This window comes from Diabrotica virgifera, chromosome 2 (assembly GCF_917563875.1).
Source record: "Diabrotica virgifera virgifera chromosome 2, PGI_DIABVI_V3a".
NCBI classification, from domain to species: Eukaryota; Metazoa; Arthropoda; class Insecta; order Coleoptera; family Chrysomelidae; genus Diabrotica; species Diabrotica virgifera.
In genome coordinates this window covers 166113228-166119767 of record NC_065444.1, presented here as the reverse complement: position 1 = coordinate 166119767, position 6540 = coordinate 166113228, and positions in this window count along the sequence as shown.

The window sequence follows — 6540 nt, the reverse complement described above, 5'->3', positions numbered from 1 at the left end:
ATAAAATAAATTTTATAATGTATTAATTAAGGCTTATTTTTTTTATCTTAAATAAGCTAAATAAAACATCAGTTTTTTAGAAGGGCCTTTTTTCCGTGTATCAGTTGACATTTCACTTTGAGATGGTATCATTTATATGTGAAACTTCACACAGGAATTTAAACAGTGTAAAGAAGTCGAAATACGAAACCCACATCTGTTACTTTTTAATCCCCCTTTTGGTTGCAGATGATTTGTACGTTGCCTACCCTTTTTATACGCTCTCCGGGATATTTCCGCTCCATGGAACTTTAAACCAACATATTTCGCCTTTTTGCCTCGTACGAGCTTTTTTCCACATCCGAAGTGTACACAAGACACGCAACAAATATATAAACGTTGTGGATATGGTAAAAAGTCGTAGAATCCGAGAGAAGCTCATTGTAATATAAAATCGTTCTTGTGGAAACTACATCTACTCTTCTTGATGCTTTCATTGATCCAGGAGATAACTTCGTTGGTCAGAACAGCCATGTAACATGGCTATAAGGAAAGTTGCGGAAAGCTGAAACTTTTTATTACAATTATTACTGCGCTAAATTAAACATGTATGAGTAATAATATAAAATATTACTTTCTGGATCAAATAGCTGTTAAACAGCAATTTTAATTTTTGGCCCAATCGGTTATAACTATAACTAAATAAACTAACCAGAATCAGTAAATGGAAATGTATCGGCCTTTATTGGTGTTCCATGAAATATAAATAATTTTAATCTGATAAAGGCGTATTTTTCTACAGAAAAAAGTAGATAATAGCTTAAATAAATGTGACAGTAAGATCCGAGAAGGTCACGTCTGATAATAACGTAGCGGAGGAAGTGAAGAGGCGAATATTTATTGCCAATAAAAGTTACCATGGCTTAATTCGGCAACTAAGATCTGATAACGTCGCAAGAAAAACAAAATGCCAAATATAAAAAACCTTAACAAGACCGGTACTCACATACGGCTCAGAAACCTAGACACTCACTAAAAGAGAGGAAACATTGCTAGCCACCTTTGAAAGAAAAATCTTGCGACACATATATACGGGCACAAAAGAAAACGAAATTTGGCGAAGAAGGTACAACTTTGAACAATACAAAATATATCAGGATCCTTATATCATAACATTCATTAAAATAGGACGGCTGCGTTGGACGGGACATGTAGAAAGAATGGAAGAAGGCGTAATACCAAACAAAATATTCTAACAGATGCCAGTAGGAAAAAGAACAAGAGGAAGACCGAAGCTGAGATATTTAGAACAAATAGAAAATGATATAATAACCTTAAAAATAAAAAACTGGAGAAAAAAAGCACGAAACAGATCAGAATGGAGAAGAATCCTGGAACAGGCCAAGACCCAAAAAGGGTTGTCGAGCCAGTGATGATGATGATGATGAAGATCCGAGAAATTTAAAGTAAAGTGTAAGGAAAGGTCAAAGTTTATACATTCTACTCAAGATTTTTTTTCGTGATTTAAAAGTTTGTAACTATTTAAATCTGGTCATCTGGTCAATATGGAATACATATTATTGATATACCTCATTTTCATCTTGAACATCTAAATCAGCTTAAAGAATTCATCCTTTCGAATTTTCTTATTTCAGTGGTGTCAAGAAGCTAGATTGCCTAACATCACATGAATGTGGAATCTCTACTTGTGACTTTTTATTGTTTTTGAAGTTATACTTCTTTACGGGCGCAATGACGGTGAAATTTTATATGGTAAAACCTAGCGACCGGGCGCATGCGCATTATAACTTTGTTTTGATTGGATGTTCAAATGACATGACAAAAATTATCCAATATGGTAGCTGTGGCACAGCTGTGGGACCGTGGTTTGGTTATAATGTATGCTTGTTGCGTTTTAAAATTTGTAGGAAGAGAAACAACAAACAAAAAGTTAGTTAATGGTTATACTGCCTTTTTAAATAGTTTTCATATTATATTTTTGGACTTATTTACATAGAAGAGATGATTGTTGCATGCCAATATGAAAGCTCATCAAACTGTGACTAGTATGAGTGCCGCAGATCTCGCTTATTCAAAGCTAAAGAATCTTTCACTGGTAAGTGTTTTATAAATAGTTGATCAAATTTTGTTATGATATTTGAACATAGCCACTTTGCACGACGCAAGTGATTGCGAAATTTATTAGTCGTTATACGGGCTCCGATACCTACCTTGAACCTACCAAAATACATAAGTAGTATGTAATACTTTTATTTACATAATTTGATTACCATCAAAATTTCTATCAATACTCACCTAATATATTGTTTTCTTACTCTGTTGTATTTTTTCAATTCTAAATCATTTCAATTCAAAATCAAAATAATTTGATTTACATAAGTTAAAAATGTCAAAAGGTTAATCTGTTTAGTTAGACGATCTTCGCACATCTTCGCACATAATGACAAGCTGTCTCTGTGGCGAAGTTTTAATGCGAGTGAATCCCAATACAACGCAAATACCAGCCGCGTGGTAAGTTGGTTCGAATCCCAATAGAAACTTTTATTTTTTTATTTTTTTTATACATTTTATGATTGTAAGTATATTTATTATATAATTTTATTTTCAGAAAATACGTATTTAGTTAAAAATTTTTCCGACAATTAATGTTCAGAAATCATTTGTGGCATTTTTAATGTGTTTGTGTGTGTTTTATTTTTTTATTATTTTAATTTTTGGCACTGTTTTAATAAAAATGTTTGAGAAGTAGTAAGTATAAATTAATTTAATATTTAAATAAAATATAAATAAAAAGTATATTAATTTCGTTTATAATCATATAATCATATAATAGAAGTATAACTTCTTACGTGCGTACAAAGTACACACACATTCTTTTTTGTTATTATTTTACCAACAGTTTCCTTGCTCAGATTCCTATAATAAACAGTGTTACGTATTATGTCGGTTAATATATCCCGGGTCTAACTAGTTAAGCAACATTTTTGTTTTTAAATTTTCATTCGTTCTAATTTTTCGATGCTGCGCTTGTAAAACGATTTATATTTCCCTTTAAAATAGGCTACAATTTTGGTGATTATTTTTATCGTGGGAGTGATATATCTTGCTACTAAGCATTTTTATAGATCAGAAAAAATTGGTAATTGCTCATGGACAGATCTGTACTAAACGGTAGGTAAGGAAGTATTTCAAAGCCCAATTTGTGCATTTTTGCGATCATTTTTATCGACTTGTAACATGGTGGATTGTTTTCCTGAAACAACAATTTTTTCTTCAACAAATGATTCTTGTTATTTACGATTTATACAGGGTGTAACAAAAATACAGGTCATAAAGTAAATCACATATTCTGGGACCAAAAATAGTTCGAATGAACCTAACTAACTTTAGTACAAATATGCACATAAAAAAAGTTATAGCCCTTTGAAGTTACAAAATGAAAATTGATTTTTTTTAATATATCGAAGACTATTAGAGATTTTTTATTGAAAATAGATATGTGGCATTCTTACGGCAGGGGCATCTTAAAGAAAAATTATAGTGAAATTTGTGCTCCCCATAAAAATTTTATGGGGGTTTTGTTCCCTTAAACCCCCCCAAACTTTTCTGTACGTTCAAATTAAATTATTATTGTGGTACCGTTAGTTAAATTCAATAATTTTAAAACTTTTTGGCTCTTAGTATTTTTTCGATACGGCAGTTTTTATCGAGTTGCGGCTTCTTTTTTAATATGTTTTCATAAAAAATTTATGAGGGTTTTGTTCCTTTAAACCCCCCAAATGTTTGTGTACGCTCCAATTAAACTATTACTGCGATACCATTAGTTAAACAAAATGTTTTTAAAACTTTTTTGCCTCTTTGTATTTTTTCAAGAAGGCAACTTTTATCGAGATATGGCTTCTTCTTTAATACGGTTCAAAATATACCTAAAAATTTAAATCATACATAGTTTCATATTTTTACCAGGTCTCCATAATCGTACTTAACCATATACAAATATGTGGTGGATTTGACAAATATTTAAAATATCTCGATAAAAACTGAATTTTCGAAAAAGTACTAAGAGCCAAAAAAGTTTTAAAAATATTGTGTTTAAGTAATGGTACTACAATAACAATTTATTTGGAACGTACACAAAAGTTTGGGGGGGTTTAAAGGAACTAAACCCCCATAAAATTTTTATAGGGTGTCCAAATTTCACTATAATTTTTTCTTAAGATGCTACTGTCATAGAAATGCCATATGTCCATTTTCAATAAAAAATCTCTAATAGTTTTCGATATATTGAAAAAAAATCGATTTTCATTTTGTAACTTCAAAGGGTTGTAACTTTTTTTATATGCACAGTTGTACTAAGGTAAGTTAGGTTCAATCAAACTATTTTTGGTCCCAGAATATGTGATTAAATTTATGACTTGTATTTTCGTTACACCCTGTATATTAAAACGTTCCAAAAACAAATACAGTAAGTAGTCGCTGTTGATTATTTCTCCATATTTCGAATATTCAATGAAAATAATTCCTTAACAAGTTGACGGAGAGAACGTCTATAGGCGTCTAATTTCCATTTATCATCTCAAAAAAAGGCGTACGAGCTTTAGGAGCGGTGCAGAAGCAATTTCTCAACACGTTGCTGACAATGAAGCAGTCATCTCGAATTGCAGTGCACGTCGGCGCGTAGTCCTTATCTTAACCCAATTGAACACATTTGGAACAACCTCAAAAAGCAAAAGTACCAGCCCCTATTCTTCGGAGAGTTCAAGACAGCTGCGGTAGAGGAGTGGCACAATATCCCTCAATAGTATATCCAGGATATTATTAATGGATTGCCAAACTGGCTCTTTAAGAAGTCCTAAGTTAAGAGCCAAAGGCGCAAATACCCATTACTAATACTCATATTTTTTAATTAGGCTATCAAAATTATGTTGAATTTTCTTCGAAGGTTTTAAACATTGCATTTTTGCTAAGCATTCCTTAATATACGACTTTTTTTCAATAATTTTAATGTTTTCTTTTCCTCAAAGGTAGTTTTCACCGTATATTTAATAAAATGTGGTCGTATATTGATAGTTTCTGCAAATTGAAAGAAACACAAGGTGGGCGTTTATTGTGCCGGTGAGTGTATGATCAGTTTTATCCAAATTTATTAGTCAGTTGTACTCATACGAGTAGCGTCTACAATTACCTTCCCATATCTAATGAAACAATCTTCCTCAATATTTTGATTATGATGTATTTTTGATTCATCTATCTAGTTTTTCGTTAGGTCATGTAAAATGGATAACCTTTAACACTTTTGTTTTTTAATCTTTATAAACAACTGTTAGTTTTCTAAAAATGAGATAAACTTCCATTTAATTATACTATTTTTGTTGTTCCAAAATTTTATTTAACATTTCTTGGGAATAGGTTAAGAATTTATAAAATTAATACTGTATTACGCACATATTATTCACCAAAATATAGGGATGGTGGTTGTTGACAAAACACCGGTTTTCGGTTATACCGTTTATTTTTACCTGCGGTTATAACCGGTCAAAAAACCGGTTATTCCAAAAACCGGTGTCCGGTTTTTTAATCAATATCCAATACCCATTTGGTTACAATGTTAACATTTACATTGCGCATTAGTTTGCGATTCTCCATTCGAATCGGTATCAATATTATCGATATCGATACTATTGAAAGAATACATTGATACTTACCAAGATAATCAGTCGATATGTAAACGGTCCAGGATGGCTTGTAACATGACGAATTTGGTGGTCTCGGTTATTCTTTATTCTTTTGAGGACGTCCGCGTTTCTGACTCCTTAGTCCACGAGATGTTAAGTATTTTCCGATATATGTAGCAACATCTTCAATGCTTCCAATGTTCTGCACCTTCGTTTAAAATCCACCATCCTACACCGCAAAATCGAGAGAAAATATATAGAATCGCCACATTCTTACTTTTGGAAGGTCGATTACTCTTTTCCGATGAGCGCTCTTATATCCTGGTTATTGCACCATTCTTTATTTGTTATAGTGCCGAGGTAGCTGTACTTCATGACTCTTTCTACTGCAGTTTGGTTGACGTAGATTTGCCCGGTAATCTGTTTCTTGCTTATTATTATAAGCATTGGGCTCTATATTTACAGTAATCCACAATTTTGGCACACTGATAAAAAAACAGTCGATCTATAATATAGCCCAATAAATGACCGTTTTTGAGTGTAATTTCCAGGGGCAACTCCGAATTGCATGAAAATTTGGATTTAGGTTCACTACCCTCCACTTCAAAGTTGAATTTGTGCCGTTGGTTGCTTTTACTTGGGGGGTGAAATTTCCCCTTCTTGGGGGGTGAAAAACGCGTGTTTAAAATAAGACCGGAAATGGATAAATTGACTTATTTTAAGCTCCTTTTGTTTTATAAAATTTTTTACATAAATCAATACTTTTCGAGTTATTCGCGATTTAAAATGTTGACTTTTCGACAAAAAAACTACGTTTTCAGACAGTTTTTCCCAAATAACTCAAAAAGTAAATATTTTATCGAAA